Source organism: Dermacentor variabilis, chromosome 10 (assembly GCF_050947875.1).
Source record: "Dermacentor variabilis isolate Ectoservices chromosome 10, ASM5094787v1, whole genome shotgun sequence".
Classification (NCBI taxonomy): domain Eukaryota; kingdom Metazoa; phylum Arthropoda; class Arachnida; order Ixodida; family Ixodidae; genus Dermacentor; species Dermacentor variabilis.
The window spans coordinates 135186767-135202932 of record NC_134577.1 but is presented as its reverse complement, the minus strand read 5'-3'; the positions used below and the strand labels follow the sequence as shown (position 1 = coordinate 135202932).

The window sequence follows — 16166 nt, the reverse complement described above, 5'->3', positions numbered from 1 at the left end:
CAGCGGCGCCGCGCACGATCTGAAGTGGTCCACGTGGTGCGTCTGAAACCCTTTTACGGAGGCTGACGAACTTCCTTATTTTGTTGTTTTCTTTGCTACGGGTGTTTTTCTTTATTACTTTCGTTTGTATGCAGCATCGGGTCGATGCTTTTTAAGAGAGGGGTATTGACACGTGTACTTTTCTTTATCGGTCGACCACGTTTCGCCGCCTTACAAATGTAATCACACAGCGCGGGCCGCGCCTGCATGTATCCGAAGTTTCTGGAAAGTTATCGATGCTTCTACCCGCCTGCCTGTTGTCGCCGAACCTTTTGTTATCTGATTTGATCACGTGACGCGAATGGTGTAGAACTTTGTGGAAGGCACGCGGGTCCGAACGATTAGTCTGGAAAATTTGACGACTTCTGTATAAAAGCCGACGCTCTTGACCCGTTGATCAGATTTTCGACGATCGCCGACCGTGTTCGCCGTTATCGTTGTGCTATAAGTGTAGCCTGTTTTTGTGGGCACAGGTTCGCCCAATAAAAGTTAGTTTTGTCTTTCACAGTATTGCTACTGTGTTCTTGAACGTCACCACCACGTGACAATATTGAGTGGTACTAGAGGTTATCTAAGGAGTGCGCCCCTTTTAATGAAGCTTCAAATGGCCTCTGCTTCTAACATGTTCATACCCTTTATTTGAGCACGCTTTCCATAAAACACTTTCCCGCAGGATTATTTCATTTTTGGCACGTTTTCTTTTTCCCTGAAGTAGCATAAAACACCTTCCCGTAGGATTATTTCATTGTTGGCACGTTTTCTTTTTCCCTGAAGTGGCCACTTGGTTGCTGATAAAAACATGTCTCCTTTTTCCGCTCTTTGTAATACCTGAACAAAGGACTGAATTTCGTTGTTGTTTTCATAAACTAAGGGGCGGTTTTTCATTTCGTCCCGTTCGGACTGCAATTTTTTCAGCTCTTTTCCTTGACGGGCAACTTTTTTTTAAAATCTCTTGACTGCTTTTTTTTAGTGTTCTAGGACGTCCACAATATCTAATGTAGTTTGGCAGGCCTGGTTAAAAGAAAAACTACGATCAGAGGATGATTCTAAGGCAGTCTCTGGAACTAGAACTTCCACCTTGTCGCTGAGAAACTGCAAGGCACTTTAGATGTTGGGGCTATCTCCTGAGCTGCCGCAATTATCGCTTGCCTCAACTCGGCCGAGACGCGCCCGCCTATTGTCCGCGGCGCGACGTAGCTGGCTGCACCTTGCTGTGCATCGAGCGGCCGTGCCACTGTGGAAGGTACAGTTTCCCTTTCTCTAAAGATGGTTCTTTTTTCTGTGGCCGCAACGCGAGCTGACATGTTTTCGCGCCTATCGTTTTGTTTTTCTGCAACTCCGCGCACGCAGCTCATCGATGGATGCACGGCTGCACGGCTGCACGGCTGCACGGCGTCGAATTGCGACCTGCGTCATTTTCTTGTGTTGGCATAGTCGGTGTGAGACATGTCGCAAGTGAAATATTTGATAGAAGTGCTTTAGTCTAAGTGAAGAGGCTGTACGGGTGCTATGGCGGTGTGCCCCGTTCTCTGAAGCGTCGTCGGGTTTTCGACATGCAAATGCTTTTTGCCTCCTATTGACCTCCGAAGCAAAGCGTGCAATATTTGATATGAAAGGTGCAGTGCCCGTCATCATGGTGTGAATTTCGAGCCGCAAACGAGACTGTGGCACTTAGCGCACACCGCGGCTGCTAAGTCACCGTGGAAATTGTTTTAGGTTGCCGTAATGTACAGGATACAGTATTAACGAAGTTAATGAGTTCAAATACCTTGGACTTACTATCACAACTAACCTTAGTTGGCATAATCACATCAATATAGTCTGCTCTAAGGCGATACGAAAACTAGGGTGCCTAAAACGAACTTTAAAACACGGCACTAAAGAGTGCAAGCTTACGGCCTCTAAATCATCATTAGACCTGTTTTGGAGTATGCTTCTGTAGTGTGGTCGCCTTATCGCATACAGTATATTTCCAAATTAGAATCCATTCAGAAAAAGCGTGTTAGATTTATTTATGGCCATTACGACCGTATGTTTTCACCGTCATCCCATGCACACGCTTTATCACTGGACCCATTGTCGTTTCGTCGCACGTGTGACCGCCTAATCCTGCTGCACAAAATCGTTCACGGATCATCTAACATTGAAGCACCCATCTCGCTAACCACACCTACTGCCCGAGTAACCCGACGTACTCACCCATTAAACATAGATCCCTTCGTTCCAAAAATAGATTGCTACAAGTTTTCTTTTTTCCAACACACTGTTGAATTATGGAATAACTTAGATGGTCCTCTGCGTTCATTGCGGACTAATCAACTTCAGAAAGAACTGCCTAACCACGTTGGTTGACATGTTATGTTCATAAGTTATGTAACCCACCTCTGCTATGTCTCTAAAATGAGATAGCAGTATTTGTAAATAAATAAATGAATAAATAAATAAATAAATAAATAAATATGTATTGCTGTCAGTCTTACCTGCGGCTTGTGGACAGCTAGGCCACTGACTGTTATTTGTGGCAGCGATACGTACGTAAATGGAAGCAGTAATAATTTTTGAGAGCAGACAGTTGTTTCGCTCGATGTTTGGTCGTGTTCATGGCGTTATGAAGGCTAGAAAACTAACTGGCTTGATGGGGCTTAGTTCCAACTTCAAGGGGCGTAACGCTGGGGCTGTATGTGTTTGTTTTTCGTGCTGCTAGTACCGCTTTCATGCTTTTGTTGCATGAGTGGTAGCTGCTACATGCCGCCTGGGCAGAATATAATAAAAGCAATTTATTAACTTTCATACGTATGCAGTGTGACTTAACAAAATTTCCAGCTTTTTATTGGGAGCGTAAATATCCACTATAGTTTATTCGGAAACTCAAATTCTATCTTAACTTAGTAGCTGTGAGACAAGTGAAACTCGCATTCCTTTTTGAATTGTTCGCCCAAATCGCATCGCCCCTGGCGGATGCGTCATCAGGTATTTGACAGTAGCTTCGCTACGTGAGTCGTTTTATGCGCAAATATTGCTCGGATAAGTATCCTGTTAATTTATGCCGACACTCGTTCATCTTATTTTTAAGCAATTACAAGCTCCGAGTAACGGAAGGTGCCAAACTTGTGAGGTGTAGCAAGCGTGGGAAATTCAAAGTTGTGTGGCTGGCTACAAGTTCCTATTCTCACGTTTCTTGCATTCAAAGCCAACGCACACAGTATCACTGATTTATTTCCATTTCTGCTTGTACTTGATCAATCTAATGTGACAACTGTATTTGCTCTTTGATGTTCTCCCTTTATTGTGTATTCAGCTTTGCTGCCAGAAAATGCAAGAATTTTTTTCAGTATCCTAGTGAGGGAATATTTCACTTACGGCCGTGTGTGAAACACGCAAGATTACAAAACTGATAGAAAAATGATGAGATGTTTCTTTTATACAGCTTGGACTTGACTTTTGGTGAGGATGTCGATTGACCTTGGGCCTGGTCACAACACACGCAACATGGCCAAAGTGCAGCCTGTCAGTTGATTGCCCCCGATTTGACCATAAACATCAGAAACTTAAGCAGTATAGGTAGGGGGAATTTTCACTTTGGAACAAAATACTGACAGACTCCTTGTTTTGAAGAAATAAATGACATATTTACAAAAGAAATCCGTTCTCTCTTTGTGCAGACTACATACAATCTTTTTGCTTGTTATACAGACCTGCAGAAAGCAGTCCTTCTGGACCCTTCTCGCATGCAAAAATAAATAAAGAGGAGTGCACTTTCTGAAGAAATTGATGCACTGAAATGTGCACTCGGCACACACAGAGACGCAAAATAAACAAAAACTTTAAGGCAGTAAAAAAAAACAGGTTTGAAAGATGTTCGAGCATCCTAACTGGCCTTGGCATATGGAACTAAATATAGCAGCAAGAGAGGTGCACGCAGAGAAGTGTTTGTAAATGTTTGCAATATATGGACAATGTCTAAGAAATTATTTTTATTTACTCGGACCTTCTTGGTACCATGGCTGTGCAGTAAAAGCTCAAAATCATGCCCTGCTCCCAATAAAGCACCTTTAGATGTTAAAATTAAATTCTGGGGTTTTACATGCAAAAGTCACAACCTGAAGTTTTGGCCACCTGTCCTTCTTTATCGTGCACCAGAATCTAAGTCAAAAATTACGTACAGCGCGAAGGACAAGCACTGCGATAGATGACATAGCGCTGACTTCAAACAATATTTTATTGCGTTGCCACATCGTGTGTATATGATGTACAAGAGGGGGCGTGAGCAGAAAGTAAAGACAGTCGCAAGGGGTGTTCCAAGAGCAAGTCATTGTGCTAAGAACATGGTCACTTGAATAAAACGAACAGTACGATTTCTATCTATTTAGATACATGACTTCACTAGGGGTCAGCGCGATAGAGGGGGCGCTAACGCACACACTACCCAGTTTTCTGATAAAATGAGCTATAATTTCCCGGGCGAGCTGTGAGCTGTGTCTCGCTAAAACTGTCGTACCTTCAAATAGGGGCACGCAGCCGCAGTCCCTGCAATGGATGCCAAAGTAGCTTTGAACAGTGTTATGAACGCTGTTACAGTGCTCTCTTAAACGTTCATTTAAGCACCTGCCTCTCTGTCCAACATATTTACGGCGGCAAGACAGGAGAATTTGGCAAACCACATTCGTTGCGCATTAGATGGGGAAACGGCGTCGCGGTAGCTCAATTGGTAGAGCATCGCAAGCAAAATGCGAAGGTTGTGGGATCGTTCCCCACCTGCGGCAAGCTGTTTTTTCATCCACTTTTATTTCCATTAATTTATCGTTCCTTTATTTCATTTATTAAGCACAAGTAATTTCCCCTATGCTGACCTTGGTGGCAGTGTTTGTTGGCTTCTTATGATATGACTAATAAAAAAATCGGGCCCCTGGGTTAAGCCCCTTTCTATTCGTTGCGCACATCACAAAACGTTGTCTGTGCCCGACAAAGCAACAACTCTGACGCGATTTAGGCACGTTTACACGCTTACAGAGCCTTGTCAGCTTTTGCGGGGCTGAGAAAACGACTGTGATTCCTGCACGATGTTCAATCTTTAGCATATGGGAGTCATCATGCACATACGGTAACACTGCAAGCCTTCGTCTTTAAACCGGCTGGTTCCTTGACTGAGCGCGCTCTTCACGTTTTGTGCCTCTCAGAAGCTGTTCCGCTATGGCTGAAATTAAGGCCCAAGGGTAGCCAGCCCAAAAATGGTGATCAACCTGTGCAGCAAGGCTATGTGGCATCTCGTATGAGCAAGATTTATTGAGACTGTTAACGAGGCATAACTCTATAATACCTCGTTTAACGACCTTTGAGTGTGCGGAGTTAAAGGGGAAGAGTGGCTTCTTACTTCACGTTTCGAAGCACCAGCACACATGTTTGTTAGCAAGGCACAGCCTGAGATTTAGAAAGCGCAAGGAATCATCAATGAGAACCTCATGTGTAAGTTCTAGAGGCTGCAGATCTTTAAGAAAGATCTCCATGACTTTCGAAGCAGCAGACTCGAAAGGGTGATCAGTACAATCAACAAATACCAGGAAGTCGTCCACAAACCTCCACATTTTGACAACAGGGGACGCGTCTAGGTGACCTTGAATATTGCGATCATGATGAGCTAGATAAATATCACTTAGTGCCGACGCCAGGCATGATACTATGGGATTCTCTGGGCATGATCCTGTGGGCATGGGATTGCAGCATTGGCGCAGTCCTTGCTGCATAGAGTTTCATATTAGTATACCTAGAGGCAAATCTGGCGCTGCTATCGTTCAACCATCATGGGAATGATGGGAAGTACAGGCTTCGGATTGGCATTCTATTGACTGGCGAACTAGTCTACAAGTATTTTTTTGGCAGTTTTGGTCTCGCTCCAAGCGCAATTGCTATAACCTGCAGTGAGACAGGGCAACGCGAAGCTCTCTGCCTTTGTTATGTTGCTCGGAGTGGCGATAGTGCGCTGGGCGAGCGACTGGGACGATGCTCGTGTCGCGGTGTGGCGTCGAAGCCCTGACGAGAAAGCGGCGGCATCGTAAATGTTGAAAGAACATGTTTTGAGCGTTTGGACCTTGGTTTGTTAAGTGTGCACGTTAGATTGGCACTGTAGCGTTACATGCTTTATGAACCTTCAGAATAGGACAAAGAAGGCACTACTGATACAAGACATATACAAGCTTCTAGTGGCTTGACAATCAAATTTTATTAAGAGCTTCCTTATGCATTGCTCGTTTATGTGCTCATTGAAATGCGTGTTTTAGGACTTTGAGAACCCAAACTTACTTGTGGTAGGAAAGATAGCTGCTTCCTAGCTGTAGTCTAGTGTCGCACAATGGGTACCCGCAAAGCCACGCTGTAACGCTTCGGAAGCGGTACGCCAATATAAAATATGATGAAGCATACTCGTAGGAGGCCACTAGCGTCCTAGCTAGCACTGCCGCAGATGTGCTTAAAAGGACTTGAAGACGTTCAGCAATCGTGACAGCCGACGCAACCTTTCGAAAGAGCGAGAGAGTTCACAAGTGGCTGTCGTCTGCGAGAAAAGTCTCGCGTTAAATGCAGCGAGCAGGCGTCGTAGCAGACGACACTTGTAGCATTCCGCTCAAGAGCGCAACGCTTTGTCACAATACAACATTTTAGAGCGCAGCTCTTTGGTGTCCGTTCCTGGGTTTCGCGTCGTCGTCGGCGTTGTCGTCGGCCTCGTAACCAGCTCCGCCCCCCTTTCATCCCCCCAGCGCTAGCAGCGACCGACTGATACCGCTGGATGCCGCTGACGCCGCTAGAGAGTCAAGATAACGTGACTGCATAGAACACCGTCGCCGCCATGCAGAAAGAGGAGGAAAGGGTCCCCCCCCCCTGTTCTTGTGTGGCGGATAGGGTGCTCTTCAGTTGCCGACGCGCCGGTTATTCGTTGTCCCTGAAACCAACTCCACAGCTGGGGTTGACTCACTATCGGCGTCAGCGGCATCAGTCAGTCGCTGCTATCTCTTCCCTCCTCCCTTTATCGTGTTGTCCGCTTGCTGCGCGCGCTTCTGCCCCCATCGTTTGCCGCTGGGTGTACACGCCGCCCCCCTCCCCCCTCTTCCTGCGAGTCTCCGGTTGTCAAAGCGCCGGCTCGAACTTAATTCCTTTCTTCGCTCCTCCTCCAATGCAACCCCTGTGCGGTGGCAATCAGAGAGCCAGATCGGTGGCGGCGGATCTGTATATGTGCACCGCCCGAGCCGAAATTGCCGCTGCCGTTCGCCCTGTGCGGTGGCAATCAGAGAGCCAGATCGGTGGCGGCGGATCTGTATATGTGCACCGCCCGAGCCGAAATTGCCGCTGCCGTTCGCCACTGTGAAATTATCTGCCAGTTCTTTCTGAGCCATGAGCGAGACGACCGATGGAAGTCCTCCATCTGCTGCTGCTGCTGCTGCTGCTAAACGAGCTGCCAGAACAGAGGCCCAGCGCCGTCGCCGTCAGAATCCAGAGGTGCGTGCCGCCGAAGCAGAAGCTTACCGTCGCCGCCGTCGAGATGATCCAGGAGTACGGGAAATCTAAAAAAAAATTCTGTGATAGCGCATACATGTGTTGCTCGATTTCTTTGCCTCAATCTATCGAATAGGTGAAACAGCTTATTTGCTGCGCTCAAATTTCGCATTAGGAAGTAACGTAATCGTCGGAAATTTTTTCCATTTTTTATTCCAGAAATACTTGATGAGTATTTTTATATAAGTACATGCACGGTTGTTTTGCTGTTGCAAAAATGAATAAATAATTATTCTTTGGCGTTAAATTGGGAACAGAATCGCACAAGTATGCATACCCTGTTGTGTCCTGGTGACAAACCGTAGTAAACCATGCTTCCATCTGAAAGTCATACAAAGTTTATGTAGCGGGTTGTACATTATATAACACACTGCTGAAGTAGAATTAGATTTTACGCGATAATATTTGAGTATAGCTTTGTTTACTGCAACAGAAGCAAACGCCACTAGTCTAAAGACGGAAGTCAGTCCGAAGCCTGTACTTCCCATCATTCCCATGTAGGTTGAGACAACGCTCATGAGAACCCCCGTACACACTAGCGCCACATTTTCCTCTAGGGTATTTATTTAGAAACTCTATGCCTTGCTGAGACCGTTCTTCTTTTACATCCAGATTCTTCCACTAATCGGGCTGTTTCCTGTCCGCGCCTGGAACCCATCCGATGGAGCCTGTACTACGCCCTCCCTTGCTGAAAACTCGGCCTTTGCATCATGCGGCGATTTGCTGTTCTCTTCGTCTGCGCACGCCGGAAACGTCAGCGGAATCATTGCACCGGATCTTTTCACCAAACCAACGGCATCAACGCATGCGTCATCCTGTGGTGCGCATATAAATAGGCCAACGATGACGACCCTCGTCAGGGGGCATAAGATGGCAGCAATGGCGCAGTCCTTGCTGAGACCATTCTTCTTTTACATCCAGGTTGGTAACTCGACTTCCCTTTACTGTTAGCGCTCCAGCAATCGCGCTTTGCTGCTCGTCCCGTGCCCGGACATCTTGTGGTGTTTATTAGCCGGCTGTGTACGTGTTCGAAGTTGCGTGTTATGTCCGGAGACATTGAGCTTAACCCTGGCCCTGATCCTAGTTGTAGCACTAACCTGGTTCTCGAGGCCATTAACTTTCTTGCTACTTAAATGGATGCGCGTCACGCTGAGCTAATCTCAACTCTTAATGAAGTGAAAGCCAACCAATAAATAATTACTTGAAGAGTGTATTGCAAGCATGAATGCTGGACTAGCGTACGTAGAGCAGAAAGTTGCTGCACTTGAAACTCAGCAGGAACGTGCTCATATCCGAGACATTATTACCGAGGCCATGAAAAGTGAGAATGCATGGGTGCAGAAAAAACGCCAGGTAGCCCCGAAGAGTACAGACGTCTTCGCATCGGCTCCATCAATAATCTTGCCTAGTGGCGGTCAAAATCATGTGACCACCACGGAATTCACAGGATTTGTTTAGGAAGACACCAGGAACACGCTGATACCAACCTTTTTGACAAGTTTACCCGGCTTCTTTCAAGAAGATAAGGCCATCGCGCGAGCATGCCGGCCGGCCTCGCTAAGCCTAACGGCGTAGCGGAGCGCGGACCCCCGGCGGTCAGCTCCCGGTTCAAGCGTAGTGCCGCCATGGCCCAACTTCCAACTAGAAAACGACCTGCAACTAGCCCAGGACACCATGGACACAGATGACCAAGCCATCGAAAACCAAGCGGGATCTGCGGCCGACGCTGACGAGGACTTCCTCTCACCTAACTACGTGATACACAGAGAATCAACCAGCGACGCCGACGAGAACGAGGAAAAAGAGAAAGCAAGGAAAGACGACGAAGCCAAGAACGGTCAGTGGCAACTTGCACTATCTTTTCGAGATCGAAAAGGCTTAAGAAAACAATTGCGAGCAGCCTGTGATGACACCAGAGCTCGAGGCGGCTTGTGAGGGCAACAGCAGCTGCATTGCCAGGGCACCTGCGGGAGAGCGAGCTAGGTGGCTTTGGCTAAACGTGGCATAGCGTCTATAAGAGCCCGACGTCGAACGCGCGCGGCGCCGCTGCCCAGAAAGGACATGAAAATTATCATGCGTCCCAAGCCAAGGCTAGTTGTAAAAGAACTTAAAATCTACGAAGTTGCGCGAGCGATAGAGCGTGCAAGCGGCGACCCGGAGACCTGCAGGAGCGATAAATTTCTGCTTCGCCTCCGCAACGGGTCAAACATAATCATTGTAAGTACCCGATACGAACAAGTCGCGGAGAAGATCGTGAAGATCAAAACGCTGGGGCTCAATGGCACTAAACATCCAATGACCACCTACACAACCACCCAAGGAGTGGAACACGGACTGGAACGCGAAACTCCAGAAGATGAACTTTTAAGTCATCTCCGAGTGCGCACTCAAGGAGTGACAATCGTCCAAGCCCGGATGCTCGGCAAGTCTGAAACCGCAATGACAACGTTCCATGGACCGATAGTGCCACGCTTCGTCTACGATTACGGTGGCGATATGCCATGTGTGCCTTATCAGCCCACGAGACAATACTGCAAACTGTGCAAAAGCAAGGGACATAGAACGGACATTTGTCTAACGCCCACGGCAAAGGCGTGCAGCAATTGTTGGCTAAGGGACCCTCCTGAGGACCACACCTGTGATCCAGAGTGTGCCGTGTGTGTGTGTGTGGGGGGGGGGGGGCTTATCTTACGGCGGTATCGGAGTGCACCAAGAAACTCAAACGGGTCCCCCAAAGGGGCAGGCCACCACTGTCGCAACGTCTACGCCGACCACAAGCCAACGGAATCCTCAAGAGACGCTGGTTCAGCACGGACCGTGAGGGCTCTGCATCGCCAGACGGGGCCCGTTCAAGGTCCCGATCCAGTTCCCGATCCAGGTCCAGCTCTCGTCACCGCTACGACTCCAGGGACAGTGGCCAAGAGAGGGGCCAAACAACAAAACAACAGCAGAAGAGCAAGACGCTGAACAAGGAAGGCGAAAACAAGGTGAGCTGGGCAGCAATCGCTTGCCAACCCCCCCCCCCCACCAAACAACACAACTCACACGCCTAGAAAGCGAACTAGAGCTAATGCGAGTGCGAATAGGAGACCTAGAAAGAGAGAATAGGCAATTGAAAAGCAACAAATGCAGCAACCACAACAAGAACCTAAACCAGTCCATACAGGACAGAAACGACAAAAACTACCAAATTTAGAAGGCGACACCGTAATTACCTTGTCAATATTGAAACCAACCATAAAAGAAGTTATACCCACAATCATAGAGCAGGTGCTGATTCAGGTAGATCTAAAACTAGAAGCTCTTGACAAGAAAATCCAGGCACAACAAATAGAATTTACGAACGCATTGAGAAAACATGCCACAAGCAGCAGCATAAAAGAAAACGCAGAGAAAGTATACAACAGGCCAGGTCTGTCGGCCACGACCCCGCCGACACACGTTGCCTAAACATCAAAAGCACGCTTCCGAAGAGTGCGAAATATGGCAGTGGAACTGCCGCGGGTTCCGGCGTAAAATGGGACAACTGTCGCAGCTGGTGATGGCACAAAAAAGATCACCAGCTATCATTGCATTGCAAGAAGCCGGAATATACCCAAAATTACAGGGATACGAAACCTTCAATACCGAAGGTGAAAACTGGAAGGTCGCAACATTGGCGGACAAGAAAGTCACAGCAATATGTCACAAATCCGTAGAAGGAACGGACATTCCGCATATAATAACAGAAATCACATATAAAGGCACCAGAGGAAAAAGTGCATTCATAATTAATGTCTACATCGCGCCGAGTCAGAAAAGAGCAACGTTCGACAAACTATTTCAAGAGACAGCAAAAATGGCGAAGAGGAGACCTCTAGTGATAGTTGGGGATTTTAATGCCAGGCACTCAAGCTTGGGGTACCCAACCCCGAACAATAAAGGCAAAAATATCATGGGACCAATAGAAGCACTCGGAATGACACTTCTAACAGACGCTGCAATGCCAACAAGAACAGGGAATAGTATCTCCGCAGACACAAGTCAGGACCTAATAATAACCAAAAATTGTCCAAATGCGGAGTGGTGCAACACCCTCGAAAATCTAGGAAGTGACCATTGCATTATAAGTACCACAATCTGCACAGCTCAAATCCGCCAACAAATAGGTACAGCTAAAATAACAGACTGGCAGGCGTACAAAGAATCGCTTAAAGAACAAACCACGAACATAAGTGATTTAGATTATTGGTGCGAACGCATACGGAATATAAAACAGAAACATACCAAAACCATCACCAGGGCGGACAAAGCACCTGAAGTGGACCCTCACCTATTGCATCTGTGGTATGCAAGACGAAGCCTGACCAAAAGATGGAAGCGAAAGAAATGCAACCGCAAACTCAAAATGAAAATCAAAGAAATAACCCAGAAGGCCGAGGAATACGCTAATCAACTTACAACAGCCAACTGGGAACGTTTCTGCGCATCGCTTAATGGAACCCTAGGGACGGCTAAAACGTGGAACATCCTCAAAGGAATGATTGACCCGCTCAAAACCAGACGCGAAGGACAAAAGAACTTAGACAGATTGCTACACTCGTACCCAGGGACGGAAGAACTCCTTCAGGCAGTCCATAGAAAATGCTTCGGTAACAAAGCCCCGATACCCCCATACCAAGCTGATTGCACCGGACACCCAAGCCCAGAAATTGACGAACTCTTCACGGTGGCAGAAGTTAGAGCAGCAATAGCCAGTACAAAACGGAACACAGTGGCAGGGGCGGACCAAATATCAAATGCCATGATTAGAAACATGAACGATGAAGCCATAACAGCCCTTACGAACTTTATAAATGACCATTGGGTCAAAGGAACGATACCACAGCGATGGAAACACGCTGTGATAATCATGATTCCAAAACCAGGGAAGAAATCTACTTTAGACAACCTTAGGCCCATCTCTCTTACATCATGTCTAGGAAAGGTGTTCGAAAGATTAGTAAACACTAGACTCCAACGTCATCTTGAAGAAAACAACCTAATGCCTGACACTATTTTTGGCTTCAGACCACATATGTCACAACAGGTCATACTCCTGCTTTTAAAAGAGGAAGTATTAACGAACGTGCCCAAGGCAGGAGAACACATTGTCATAAAAGGGGCCTTCGACAACGTAAGTCAAAAAGGGATACTGGATGGACTTGCGGAGACGAGCTGCAGTCAAAGGCCGTACCAGTACATCCGAAGCTTCCTCAACCAGAGAACAGCAGTTATCAAAGTAGGAAACGATGAATCTGAAGTCATCCATCCTCCTAACGAAGGAACGCCACAGGGTGCGGTGATTTCGCCTACCCTCTTCAACATACCGTGACTGGACCAGCTAAAAAACTCCAAGAAATCTCCGACGTCCGTCATTCCCTATACGCGGATGATATAACGATATGGATAACCAAGGGCAACTTGGGAGAGAAGGAGGAAAAGCTCCAACGGGCAGCCAATATAATAGAAAACTATACGCAACAAAGAGGACTGCCGTGCTCTGCGGAGAAGTCAGAACTCATTCGTCTCACAAAAAAAAAAACAACAAAGAACTGACCGAGATTCAAACTCGAGATCAGGCTGGAAGGGAATGTTATTCCTGAGGGGTCAATAGTAAGAGTGTTGGGGATGTGGCTGCAATTTAATGTCAGATGTTTACACACTGTATCGTGTTTTATAAAGACATGCGCGTCATGTTCAACTCGGAATTACTGCGCATGCCCACTAACAATGGAATCAACGGACATGCCTTCGAAAGTTATCTTAAACGTGTTCCGTCTGCTACCCACAACGCATAAATAGTTCAGCAAATAAAGCAACGGGGTTCTGTGTTGACTGACACTTGGCTCGATCGTATTCTGGGCGCGAACGGCACGAAACATAGTGTCAGTAGTGGGTGGCCACCCGTGATGGAATTCTTAAAGCCTCCTGAACCGTTACGCCTGAGTGGCGACATTGCCAAACAATGGAAGCATTTTAAGCAAAAATTCGAGCTTTTTCTAGCAGCCTCAGTGCCAAGAGACAAGCCTCGGTATGACAGCACGAAGACTGCCTTAATGCTCAGTTTGGGAGGCGAAGATGTGTTGGAAATCTACAACAACTTCACTTTCGCTGAAGACCTCAAAAGAATGGACTATGCGACCGTTATCAAGAAATTCGATGAGTAGTGTGAGGCGCAGGTGAATGAAATACATGAGCGGTAGCTATTTCGACAACGAGGCCAAGCAGAAGGTGAGCCCTTTGAACCATTCGCAAGGGACCTGAGGCACCTGGTGAAAACATGCAACTTTGGTGTAATGGAAGATTCAATAATTCGTGACCAAATTGTATTTGGAACGAACGACGACACGGTGCGCCAGAAGTTGCTAAGGGATGTGGGGATGCGCGACCCTCGCGCCTCCCCTGATGTTTTTTCCGCATAGCGCGTCTCCTGTAATCCCGCTTCGCCGCGTGGCCTGCGTGACGTCCGCGCGGTCGATGTGGTTGAAGCGCAGTCCGAGAGATGGCGCTAGTGTTGCGCTGCTGCGGGGTTACTTGGGTGCGGGGGAGACAAGGCGCTCTCTCTGGGGTTCGGGAGCAAGCGGAACGGACGTGCCGTCCCGCGCGTGCGCCCACCCAGGCTTCTGCGAGACCGTCTCGCGTGGCCGCCTTGGACACCGTTCGCGTGACGGTTACGCGCGAACGACCAGGCGTTGGGATCCAGCATGAGGCGAACATATTCGCTCGCCATCAGGTCGCGGTAAGTCGGACTTCTAGATTTGTCGCGCGCCCATCGGCATGTTTTGTGGATAGCAACTCGGCTAGCAGGCATTGATCTATGAAAGGTGCAATAAATGCCCTTGTGATTGTTTGCACTACTGTGTTGTCGTTCCTTTGTCCCAAGAGTACGGTGGGGGACACCCCACATCTGGCCCGCATCTGGCTGCCCAACGTGGGACTCTTGGGGCATCGGACGATAGTTTAAACAGTTTTGCTTCGTGCGAGACCTTTGTTTGAACCGAAGCGTAGGCCTAGCGTGAATTTTGATCGCTAGCGTCGGCGGCGTGCTTTCTTGAGCGAGGTGACGGTGGCTGTAGTGTGTTTGAACATGTCAACATGCTAAGCCTTTTCGCAAGTGTTTTCTTTAATGGCATTCGTCGGTACGAGAGCCACGTGGTCTGCATCCTGGGAGAGCGAGGCTCAGCGCCCGCGGAGCAGTGTCAAGCCTGAAGCGAGTGAGTACGGAAGCCTCGTGGGTGGTCCGAATTTCTTATGTAAATAGCTTCTTCTATCTCTTTGACTCGGATGAAGTCGCGGCTCTGGGAGCCGGGTGGCCGCGGGCCACGGGTGCCACTACGGGCTGACTGGTATTGCGACCTTGCACCGGGCGCTCCGACACCGTCTGGGACGGTGGGCGCCGTCAACTCGGATGCTGTGTGCACCGAGCGGAGTAGGACCACCTCACAGAGCTGACGTCTCCTTGCGGCTGCCTGTTTTGCGCTCATTTTGGATGTTTTTGGATGCCGGTTGTTGTCAGGGTAGCGAAGCTCTAGGCCTAAGGCTTTACGAAGCTGCCTGTCGCACGTGGAGGGACACAACATGGTGGACCGTGGCGTTGAGGTGTTGCAAGTTGCTTCCCTCATTCTAGTTAGCCTCGCACGAATTGAAATTACTTGTTCGACTCAAGGAAGCGAGCTTCATTCACGTGAACTTAGCATCTGAGTAGCTGCCCGATCTTTTGCTAGCCGAGTTGAACATCGTACCACGTGGGCGATGCGCATGCAGAATTAATCTCCCTTGCCCTACTTTAGTGTTTGCCGAGTGTGTTGAGTGTACGCAGCGTGCTTGGAGTCACCCCTGGCTTGCTGTCACCTGCACATCGCCTGCGCTGCTGCCCTGGACTACGATCGAGTCACCCCGGGCGATGGTGATGCCGTGGCCAGTTCGGCGCAGCGACTTCGGCGGCCTCCTGTATCCAGCTCACAACCCTCGGCGGCGGACAAAAGAGCCGGCGGTCACCGACAGCTACGGCGGCTCTTCCCAGCAGGGCGCGTCAACGCGAGCGACGCTTGCTCGCACCGACTACTGCGTCGTCGTTTTCGGAGTCCTGGCCTGGCATCGTGCCGTCGAGCCTGCAAAGCTGCTGCCGTGACCGGCGGACGCCAGCGGTGTACGCAGGGACAATTCGGCTCGCATGCTATGGACAGCGTGTGGACATTTCCTCGGCGCGGCCATTGTTATATGTACTATCTTGTTCGCGAAACACGGGTTAATGTTAGACCGTGTCACATGTTTCGCCGGAATAAGAAGTGATTTAAGGTTGGGGGGATGTGGGGATGCGCGACCCTCGCGCCTCCCCTGATGTTTTTCCTGCATAGCGCGTCTCCTGTAATCCCGCTTCTCCGCGTGGCTTGCGTTACGTCCGCGTGGTCGATGTGGTTGAATCGCAGACCGAGAGATGCCGCTAGTGTTGCGCTGCTGCGGGGTTACTTGGGTGCGGGGGAGACAAGGCGCTCTCTCTGGGGTTCGGGAGCAAGCGGGACGGACGTGCCGTCCCGCGCGTGCGCCCACCCAGGCTTCTGCGA

The 16166-nt window shown here is 48.6% G+C and overlaps 1 protein-coding gene across 1 annotated transcript in view; it reads right to left on the bottom strand.

The window, feature by feature from the left end:
- LOC142559425 (adhesion G protein-coupled receptor B2-like) overlaps positions 1 to 16166 on the bottom strand; it is a 588333-nt gene that overhangs the window by 364989 nt on the left and 207178 nt on the right. The gene's annotated exons all lie outside the window — the stretch shown is intronic.